A 12,114-nucleotide genomic window follows, 5' to 3' on the forward strand; every position below is an offset into this window, starting at 1 on the left:
AATTAAAAACTAACAAGTGGCATTCCTAGAGCATTCACACACTAGTTTTGCCTTCCTATTGATTTTTGAGATTGATGGAGAAAAAACTAGAACTTCTTTACAAAAGAAATGTAAGGAATCTTCGGCTAATATTCTGTAAAAACATTTCTCATTTATTTCCTCCTCTTTAATAGGTCAACAGCACACCTCTGTCGTCTACTGGTATCAATCTTTCCAAAGTCAAGTACATATTCCTTTTCCATCTCAAGGGTTCAGTTCAGTTTATAACAACTTTCGTATATATTATTTATAAAACAATTCGATAATTATAATATTTTTTATCTTATCATATTTATATTTAAAAAAAATAAACGATAAGTATGTTTTTAAAAATAAACTACTCAATCATATAAAATCATTACAAAATGAATGGTGAATTTCAAAAGATCGAATCATATAGCAACAAGTAATGAACTCAATTAATTGAGATGTCGGTTCTTGTGATAAACTAACAAATAAAATATTTTTATAAATACTTATTATTAGAGTGATTTTTTTTTAATTTAAAGACATTGTGAATAGATATAATTAGGTATGCACAATTGCATACGATGGTAAAAATTAAATTGTACGGTGATCGTGCTAAAAAAATAACTTATGTACTATTAGAATGAGTTTATCATAATATAAGGGTCCGTTTGGTTTAATTTTGAAATTATGATTTGAGTGTGAAGTTATGTTTTGAGTTTTGAGTTTTTGAATCATAATTTAAAAAGAGAAAATTTATTTGATTATGAGTTTTGAAAATAATTTTGGGATGATTTGTAAAAAAAAAAAATTTCTTTTTTGTGATTGATTGATGTACAGAATGTGAGAGAATATATGAGAGAAAATAAGTGATAGATTGATTAATAATAATAATTAAAAAACAGATGAGAGGAGTTTTGAAAGTAAATTTGAATTGTATTTTAAAAATATGTTCGGTTAACATGTTGTATCCAAATCATAATTTAAAAACAAAGTTGGATTTTGAAGAGTAAACCAAATGCTACCTAAAATTTTGACAATGTAACATGCTAAAAATATGTTATTAAGATCTCTAAGGAACTCTTTAAATAATGTTTGTTAGCTATTATATCTAACATTATTATATTTTAGTCATTCCAACAGGCTAGTTATTACAATAACTATTTTAACAAAATTCTTTAAGACTAGTTACATTTGAAGAGCCTTGGTAGACTTTTTATACAATTTGTGTATATATACGTAAAATAAATAGTAGCGTTGGAGTACATAGGTAAAGAAAGAAATTACGCAAAATAAAGAATATACAATTTTTTATATTTCAGATGGTAAAAAATGAGTATGGTTGGAGTTGCTTAAAGTACAAAAAAGGAATATCTAAGTACTTTTTTATTTATATGTTTCAACACTATTCTTTATTTTACCTATTTATCCACACAAGCTGTTTAAAGAGCTTTCAAAGGATTTCTAAATATAGCTAGCTTGGAAATTTTTTGGTTAAAATAGCTAGTGTAGTAGTTAACCCGTTGGAGGAGATAAAATAGGACACCACTAGCTATAATAGCTAACAAATTTCTTTTAAAGAGCTCGTTGGAGATGCTCTAAGAAAATTAAAATAACTCGATCCCTAAAAATTATCTCACTTAATTTATTTTGTGATTTTTTATTTATCAGAATTACTACAATAACACATACCACAACGAAACTATCTATTAATTTTTTTTTTGTGTCATCAAGGCTCCATTTGATTAGAAAGAAATAGATGGAAAGTGGAAGTGATAAAATGTAAAGTAAAAGAAAAGAAAATGAAAGACATATATTTTCTTGTATGAATTTGATTAGGATGAAATTTTGCAGTAAAATAGAAATTTTAATTATAAGTTGAAAATATTATAAAACCTCGAGATATTGATTTGTGATTATGATTCAAATTTAAATAATGAATAGCAATCCCAATCAAACTATCAATAACAAATTGGCATAATGATTTAACATTGAAAAAATCACAATTTGAGCACTTTCAATTGCAATAAAAAAATCACGGGTCAAAATCACAAAACAATTGACGAAGAAGATAAAATGATTTACACACGAGAACCCTCAATTACCTAGCGAATCCACGTGCCGAATTGCACTGAACCCGATGTGCCTCTTCCATACTGTCTTCACCTCAAAATTGTGTTCCCCAACATTGAATCTACAATGCCAATGTCGAATCCACGACGATGAGCCACTCTGGAATCCATCAAAGTTTCAGACCGAAGTTCTCCGAAATTCGCCGATGAACACTTCTCTCTTTTTGTGAATCAAAGAACAAAACCAACCATTGATGTTTATCAATATGTATTTCGTTGATCAATCGATCACCTTCTATAAATCAAGGAAACTCATATATAAATACTTTTCAATATAGAACCTGGACGGGTTCAATCCTAAAAATAGCAAGCAATGCACTTTATACTAAATAGAGCCGTGAAGACTGTTTGAGTGCTCACTTTATGGCTCGAACGGTATGACTAAAGGCGATGCTCACATATAGGCCAATCGCTCGAGCATAACATCTACTGCTCGAGCGGTAAAACACGTTTCCCAAAAGTTCAAAATGTAAGCAAAGATACTAGATGAACCACTTCACCACTCAAGCGCACAAAAGATTGCTTGAGTGGTTAATGACTTCTTTCTTGGCTTCGGGGGAGTTTCCCCGAACTCGCCAGTGGTGTTGTCTCCCTGGACCCCCGTACTTAGTCAGTGAAGTGGTAAACAAGAAATGCTCAAATCAAGATACGGAAAGCTAGTATAAACTCCTCTACTCAGGCACAATTTGAGTTGGATTCGTATGAATAAAAATACAACTAAATGGAGTTTTGTCCAATGGGATTGCCAATTATAAAAACCTAACATAAAAGTAACTACTTCAATAATAAATTTAAATTTTTCTGTATTTTTTTTTTTTGCAAGAAACTAGAAGCTTAATTACCATGCTATCATGAGTTTTATAATAAAGTTTCTTATAACTTCTACCACTTTCATATTCATAAGGGTGGTGCAAAAAAATCATACAAGTTGTCACATCACACACTCTCTCTATTTTTTTACATATATTTTTTTATAGAAAATCAAAAAAGAAAAATAATAATTTTTTTTTCATTCCTCGTAGGGCCCGTTTGTTTTTAGATGTAAATTGGGTATGGTTGTTAGTGAGGGGACTGCTAGTAAGAGGACTAAGAAAAATTGTGTTTGTTTGATAACCAGTCGACTAGTAATAGTTTATGTTGGTTTTGAGAGATAGGAGTGAGATTAACCATGTAAACTTCCACAAATACCTTTGTTGCATTCCTATCAAATTTGGCCTTATACTAACTAATAAATGCATTACATATTTAATATTAAAAATATATTTTATAAATATTAAAATTATATTTTAATATTAAAAATTATATTTCTTAAATATATTTTTTGGGTACTATTTTATTTTTTTAATTTAATTTTTTGGTATAAATGTTATTAGACTTTATATTTTTATATTAAAAATTATTTTTCTATTAAATTATTTTGATATAAAGAATGTTGGAGTAAAAAATGATAGAGAAAATTCCATACTAATCAAGTAGAGTAAGTAAATTAGATAAGATAATAGAGGGCAAAATAGTAAATCTCCCTCTAATCCCAAGAGATTATTTTTTTCAAAATGTTTCATGCCCCATTTTCCCCCCACCCCCTTTGACCCCCTCTCTCTCTCATTGGTTACATTTTGTTTTTCTTTTTTCTTTTTTTCCTGCTCCTCCAATCACCACCCGCGACGTGTCTGTGGGTAGGGGTGTTCGCGGATCGGTTTTGTGCGGTTTGCGGTTCGGTTTTGACCCGCCCGCATCTATGCGGTTTGGAAAAAAGTCAACCCGCAACCGCCCGCAGTGCGGTTTGCGGTTTGTGCGGATAGGGTTTGCAAATGTGCGGGCGGTTTGCGGTTTACACTTTTTTTCTTTAAAAATTAATTTTCGAGTTTTTTTTCCCAGCGAATTTAGGCATCAAATTCATTTTATATATTTGTGATAACAATTTTTTAATGAGTTTACAAATAAAAATTGAATATCAATGCATTAAATGAAAGTACCCAAAACAAAGAGACTCTACACTAGCATTTTTGCCATGAAAAAAATGTATATCAATGTATTGAAGGCTCTACTCAATTAGAATTGCTAGTTCAGTAATCAATAATCAAACTATAAGTTCCATCGACCATTAGAAGGAAAATTTTATTAAGAAAAAGTGGATGAATCACCAATGAAAATCATATAAGAAACCAAGTTTAGGACTTGATAATTCTACGGCATTAAGAAAGTTGAGAAATACTTAAAAATAAGGATCATAGTGTCATAGATAATATAATGGTGCTCCTGTAAAAGTTACAAAGTTGGTATATAAAAAAAAAAATAGTAGTAGTAATAATAATAATAATAATAATAATAATAATAATTAAAGTGCGGGCGGTTTTTGCGGGTTGCAGGGTTAAACCGCGACCCGCCCGCAACCCGCAAATTTGTCATATTTCAAACCGCATCCGCCTGCATTATGTTTGCGAAACCGTCCATTTATATGCGGGTTGGGCGGATTGGGCGGTTTGAGCGGTTCGGATAAACCGTTGCCCACCCCTATCTGTGGGGGTTGTGGGGGTGGTGAATGGAGGGGGTCTCTATCATGGCTCTATTTTTTTAATACCATCTCTTATAGGAGACTACTAATCTCATCCATGGAGGCCTATCATAGTGCCACGATATTGCGAATCTTCTTCCCCATTTTATAAACAAACACAATATTAATGAATCTCACATTCATCCTAATCTAATTCCATCTTTTATAACTTAAAACAAACGAACTCTTACTTTCTACCATCATGGAATGGCAAGCTTTGAAGAGGAGATCGTTCATGTGCTCCCTTTGAAAGTTACATTTTTTAATTGGGAATTTGGGAGAGAGTTATCTGTGGTCTTAATTGAGATTAAAAAGGTGTTGTTCAGGAATATAATGCTTATTATGAATTTCGTTTTGGTAATCTAAATTATTAATTTTTAAAAGTCTTTTATGCATATTATTTATATATACAAGAATAAATCATTTCAGTAATTTTAACATAGTCATATTGTCATGTTTTATCTTCAAAAAAATAAATCAAAAGTGTGTTTTTAAAATAGACCCTTTATTTTCTAAGAAAAACATAATAAAATGATAATATTACGATTATCGAATCGAATTAATTTTTTTTTTATTATACTTTTAATAACATACACGGAGGGTCTCAAAAAATAAACAACTTAGATCATTAAAACGAAACTTATGATAAATGAGCTCAAACACCATCTGTTGAGTTTAGATCCGGACGGGAGAGATGACCATCGTTTTTAATTTTTCTTTTTCTTTTTCTTTTTAATTTTGAAAATCATTTGAAAGTTACATCTAGGACACATGTTATTGTTGCCAAAGGAAAAATATAGGGAGAATTACATGTCAATGGAGTGCATAATTTTTTTTAAAAATAAAATGAAAAAATATATCATTTTAATTATTAATATTTATAATATTTTTTACTTTTTTATAAAAAAAATTCTACACCCACTGTAAGGGGTGTAATTTTGGCCCGACCCGGCCCATCTAGGCTCGGGCCATGCTGGGCTCATGTCGGGTCTTGTGAGCTCTCGCCAAAAAAATCGAGCTGAGCCGGCCCATGGATCAAAAAACTAGGCCTAGGGGTATTCGGGCATTGGGCAAGCCAATGGGCCAAGCCTGGGCTCGAGTTTTGGGCGGGCCTAAACAATTTTTAAATTTTTTTTTTATTTTTTTCACCAAAATTTTATTATTTTCCATTAAAAATAACACTGGGTATCGGGTAGGCTGGGCTTTTGGGCGGACCTTGAGCCGGCCAATGGGTCGGGCTTCAAAACGATGCCCAGGCCCTGGCCCGAGGCCTCGGGTGGGCTTGGGCTCGGGCCTTAATGGGCCGGGCCGCAGGTGGGTCACGGGTCAAAATTACACCCCTAACCCACTGACATGTAATTCCCAAAAAAAATATATATATATATATATGAATGACAACCAGTTGAATTTAGGTTTCGTGTGGGAAATGAATTGAGTTTTTAATTTTTAGTCTAAGGTTAAAAACTTTGTTTGGATTAGACTTTTTACTTTTTTAAATTTTTGTGAGAGAAAAAAATAAAATAATTATAATTTAAATATGATATTTTATCTTATTAATTTTTTAATTTATTTTATATTTTTGTGATTATTTTAATAAATAAAAAAAACTTCTACAGCCTACCTACCAAAACGAAGGCTTAATAAATTGTGGTAAGACCAAGTCCACTCAAAGTCGTCATCCACATTTTTCTAAGATCAAGAAGAAAACAAGTGTCAAGCCACCTTGCACAAGTAATAGGATAAGTCACCCAACTAACTACCAAAAGAAATAAAAACAAAAATAAAAAATGCTTTAGAGCTCTAATATAGGAGCTCTAATGGGAATGTGAGACCCCTTCTGAGTGATGTTTGTGCCTTGCCTTGCCTTTTTTTTTTTTTTTTTTTTTTATTGCTTGGACACATCACTAGAGCTCAAATTAGAGCTCTAGATTTAGAGCTCTCTAGCATCTCCCAACAAAAATATATATATTATTTAACATAATTTCATCTATAAATTTTTTATTTTTATTTTAGTCCTTGTACAAGGAAAAATAGTTACGTTGGAACTAAAAAATAAGTCAAAACACTTAATCATATTACTTTTTCTTTTCTTTTTTTTATATCTTTTCATAAAAAATTAAAAAACCAACTAAAATAACATATTTCCAAACACTCTCAAACTATTAACTTTGAACTCCTAATCTCTTTCTCTACATGAAAATGGGTTTATTATCTCACACATAAATAAAGAAAGAATAAAAAGAGAAAATTATGAAAAAAATCTAAAAATATAGAAAACAATTACATAACTCTCTCATATAAGATAAATTATATCCATGTAAAAGGATTGTATCTAATTTGATTTATACTTAATTTATGTTAGAGTAGAATAATTAAAACTTAAGAGGTTGGTTTACTTACCAACCAACTAAAAGAATATAAAAAATACTAGTGCTTAATTCAAATTTCTTGATTTTCAATTTTAAAAAATAATTAATAAATCACACACTATACTTTCATTTTTTAAACAAAGAATACATTTTTTGATTCCTAAAATCATTTATTCCTTACCATCAAACAAAGAAGGAGTTTTCCAATTAAAAAATAATAATTAATAAGTCACACGATCAAAAAATAAGCTTTCCAATTAAAAAAATTAATAAATCATACACTCAAAAATATTTCGTCGTAAAATATTTTAAATTCTTCACCATAAAGTATAAAATAATTTATGTGATTAAAATTTTGTAACATAGTTTTTTTTTCCCCTTTTATCATGGCCATTACTACTTAACGTATATATCAAATATCATTATTTTCGTATACAGTAAATGTTAATATAATTTCTTTAAGGTTCAAACTCTCAATTCATTTTTTTTTAATTTTAATTTTTTTAATAATGAAAATACTAAGTGTAATTATGTGTTGCATTTTAGGGATTTTTATTAATAAATCTCAATTAGAAGTGTTCTAATCCAAGAAGTCCATGAAGGAATTTTTTAACCCACTTAGTCTCATATGTTTATACTTTTATTCCATAAAGTCATTTTTCTTGATTTACACTATTTTTTTAGACGTTTATGTCCTTATATTTAATATTGATATTTAATGTTGGGAGAAGAGAGAGAAGGAAAAGAACTAGGGCATAAGAAATTTCATACACAAATTAAATAACATTGATGTTATTATTTTATATTATTATATAATGTGAATATATTTTTAATTGACAATAAATTAAAAATAATGTGAACATTCTCTCTCATTTGATGTGAATATATTTTTAATTGACAATACATTAAAAATAATATGAACATTCTCTCATATCTGATGTGAACGTTTACAACACATTTCCGAAATTTTTTCTCTCATCTAATATAGTGATGTAAATGTTCACAACATGTGAACTTTTTTATTTTTTGGTGACAACATATTAAAAATAACATTCATTATATTTTTAATTGACAACACATCCTTATTTACAATATGTAGTGATGTGAATGTTCACAACATGTGATCTGAACGTTCATATTCGCATGCTTTAGTATGAATATTCATATTATGTAATTGACAACACAATGACAAAAATTAATTTCAAATTAATATGAATATAATGACAACATTTTAATGTATAGGAACTACCAAAATAAAATAACAATCAATATTAAATATCGACATTAATAGGGAGCATGAGAGATTGTAATAACCCGAAAATTTAAGTTGTTCCTTAAATTTATATTCGTATTATTTAATTATAAATGAGATTATCGAAAAATATATATATACATATATAATTAGTTTAAAATTTGGGCCACAGTAGAATTATTCTAAAGTTAAATATTTTAGATAAAAATGAATTAATGGCAAGTGAATGGGACTTAGACACGTAGGCAGCTTGTGGCTTGCTACCCACGGTGGCCTCTCCATAAATTGGAGGATTGCTCAGGATTGCTAAGAAGGAAAGAAAGGAAGAAAAATAAAATGGAAGTTGAGAGTGCCTTTAACAGTGGAAAGAAAGACTGATGTATTAAAATTAAGGTGGGTTATATTATATATTGAGTTACTATTATATGTTTTATCTATATTTTGACTTATCATATTTATTTTATACAAGTATGTTTTATAAATTATTATAAATTATATAAATATTTCAGTTACGTGGTTTAATTTCTAAATCATATTTGTGAAAATGAAATCCATGGATATGTTTGTTTATATTTTAAAGAATATTTGAATATAACCTTATAAACAATTATATTTTGTAAGTACAACCACGGGAGTTCCACGCCTTGGGGGACTTAAATAACTATTGGTCTCTGTTTAACTACTTTGTGGCCCTCTATTGTCATGAATCTATTGACCTCTGTTCTGTGCGAAGCAAAGTGCTGTGCGGAGATAAGTGCTACACTATTGTGAGAGCCACATCTATAATCCATACGAGTCACCTCTTGAATCCGTACCTCTGTATTGTTATGAATCCATTGACTCTTTGATTTTTGGTATGGAGCAAAGTGCTGTGCGAAGATAAGTGCTACACTATTGTGGGAGTCACCTCTATAATCCGTACGAGCCACCTCTTGAATCCGTATCTCTGTTCTAACTGTCACTCATGTGACCTCTGTTTTGTTCTGTTCGGTACGGTACCGTGGTTATGGTTATTTATTTACATAATCTTAGTTTTGTTACTTAAATGATTATTTGTTCAGACTAAGTTATCTTAAATATTTTAGTTTCATAACTATCCATGGTTATTTTGTGTCCCTTATACTCTTGGCATAATATTTCTCACTCTGCCATATGCTTATAGTTGTTTACCAATTTTCAGGAAACAATGCAATTCAGAAATAGCTTTTGGAAAGTCTTAGATGCGGGGCTGCGGAATAAACACGCTCAACACTTTTATGATATTTTTATATGTAAATATCGGCTTTTTGATCAATAAGTTTTGTAATAAAAATAGAAACTCCAATGATTATTTTGGTACCCTCACTTGAATATAATTTCCGCTCGCATTTATTAATTTGTTTAAGAATTGGCCGGAGGTAACCTCAGTTACTGGTCATCACGATGCTTAACCCTTAGGTACGGAGAGCGGGTCGTGACAGAGATTAAGGATGTTTTGGTCTTTTTACCTCAAATAGGACCTAATGGAATAATAAAAAAAAATATGAATTCGATGGAATAAAACTCTTAGAAAGAGGATTTATCAAAAAAGCTTCCTACATTTTAATTAGTTCATAATTAAATTCATGGAGTTTTAAATTAAACCCTTAAATTATGTTACCATAATTGCCATTTCAAATTACTTCCTTAATTTATGTTTACCATACCAAATTTATTTTCAAAATTGCTTCCCTAAGATTGCATTAATGCATGATTTTAATACATTCATACATACACATGTATAATTGATTCTTTAACTTAAAATTTAAACATTATTGATTTTTTAACATGACCTAAACTTCTCTTCAGTCCTCCAACGGATTGGAGATGTGCTGTTGGGCTTTGTGGCTCACTTTTGGGCCCCATTTTAATAATCTAAACTATTCATATTTTAAGATTTGTCGAGTACATCATCTCTGTAAAAAATCAAGTCGATCAGATAATGGGGGACCATGTGTTTGTATCAATTTTGTACGGAAAAAAAATGAATAGTGAGAAAATAAACGATTCATACAAAATTGATCTAAACACGTGATTTCTGTTATCTGATCGACTTGATTTTTATAGAGATGATGTAATTAACAAATCCTAAAATATGAACGGTTCGGATCATTAAAATAGGACCCATAAATTGGCCTACTGAATATTTAATCAAATATTAGAACCCCAAACTAGCTCATACCGATCACGAATATAATTTATGCATAATGTTTAAATTTATTATTATCAAATATTTTTACTAAGATTAAAGATAAAATATGACATGTAATATAGGTCAACTCTATCTTAGATAATTTTTTAATATATGAATATATGTAACTATTTATTTTATAGTGTTAACATAAATATATAAGTTCAAAATTTTTAATGGTTATGCATAAAATATATTCATTTTTCTTATTTAAAAAATAAAAAATACTTGTAGATATTTATTTATCAATTTAATAAATAAATAAGTCAAATGATTCATAAGTTGGGCATAAACCAAAACAATTTTTAATAATTAGGTGAATGTTACTTTGGTATAAATATACAAATCATTTATATGTAACTCTGATAAAAATGAATAAAATTTAATTGATTATAAATCAATTTTACTACATATTTTAGATAAATTTTATATTATTATTTAATTTTAAAACTAATTTTTGATTATTTATTTATAATCGTATATAGCACTACCAAGACTACTTTACCTGCCCTTAACACAAAATAAAAATAAAAATAATTAAGATTTTAAAAATAAAAGTGATTTTTTTTTTATTTAGTAGCTTCAGAATACAGAAATTACTAAAATTTATAGATTATTGACACAAAACAAAATTAAAATGAAACTAACTAAGATTTTAAAAAGAAAAGTGATAAAAAAAAATTTATTTAGAAGCTTCATAATACAAAAATTGTTAAAATTTATAGGTTATTGACATAAAACAAAATTAAGAAATAAAAAGGTGATCCATTGAATTTTTTTTAATTAAGTAGCTTTATAATACAAAAATTGTTAAAAATTATTAGTAGTAGACACAAAATAGAGTTAAAATTTGTATAAAAACATATCATAAATGCTTATTTTTTAACTACACGAAATTTAAATTTAAAAAAATTATAGTTGCTAGTTAACTCTTATTTAATTTTTAATTTACTACACATCAATTCTTATTTTTTATTTTTTTTAGATTTTAAAAAATTATTGGTTACATTTTACTCTTATCCAATTTTTAAACTACTACCCTCTATGTTCTTCTATTATTAGAGTTATATTGATTTTTTTTTTAAAGATTTATCTTATTTTGTTTTTGAATTTTTAAATTTCAACTTGATTTCTTTTTTCAATCTTCATTTGATGTTTATTGAATTTCTCTCTACCTTATTTTTCTAGAATTTATTTAATTTCTTTTTCTATATTTTTATAGTTCATCATCAAATTTAAACTTGATTTTTTTTTATCATTATCTAATATTTACAGAACCCACTCTTGCTCTTGATTTTTAGTTGACTTTATTCTTTTTCAAAAATTTATCTAATTTTCTCTTTCTATATTTATCTTCAAATTTAAACTTATTTTTTAAAAATATTTATCTTCTATTTATAGAATTTCACTCATACTCTTCTTTCTCCAATTGGGTTCGTTTGGCAAGCAAGATTGGGCTAAAATAGCCACAAAAGACAAAATAGGCTATTTTAGCCACAACAAACAAAACATCACATCCAACCCATAATCATTACACTCTTCTCTCACAAAAAAAGTCAAAAAAGCCCAAAAGCCAAAAAGTTCTTCACAAA

Source organism: Camellia sinensis, chromosome 8, assembly GCF_055761805.1.
Source record: "Camellia sinensis isolate YWXY chromosome 8, ASM5576180v1, whole genome shotgun sequence".
NCBI lineage: Eukaryota > Viridiplantae > Streptophyta > Magnoliopsida > Ericales > Theaceae > Camellia > Camellia sinensis.